The sequence below is a fragment of the Etheostoma spectabile genome, chromosome 24 (assembly GCF_008692095.1).
Source record: "Etheostoma spectabile isolate EspeVRDwgs_2016 chromosome 24, UIUC_Espe_1.0, whole genome shotgun sequence".
NCBI classification, from domain to species: domain Eukaryota; kingdom Metazoa; phylum Chordata; class Actinopteri; order Perciformes; family Percidae; genus Etheostoma; species Etheostoma spectabile.
The window spans coordinates 7,273,793-7,274,043 of NC_045756.1; positions in this window are offsets into that span (position 1 = coordinate 7,273,793).

The following is a 251-nucleotide window of genomic DNA, read 5'->3' on the forward strand; positions in this document are numbered from 1 at the left end:
ACTTTGTTACTTTTACTTGAGTAAAGAATTTAAATCAGTACTCCTACTTTTACCAGAGTATTTTTAGTATCTGTACTTCTACTTGAGTATGGGAAGTGAGTACTTTTGCCATCTCTGGTGGTAGGAAAAGGATTCAGATCTAAGTAAAAGTACTAATACCAATACTCTGTAATGAAAGTCCTGGAAAATGTACTATTAAAAACAATCCTCCCATTGTAGAAAGAGTAAAGGATCCAACCAGCTGTGTGTTT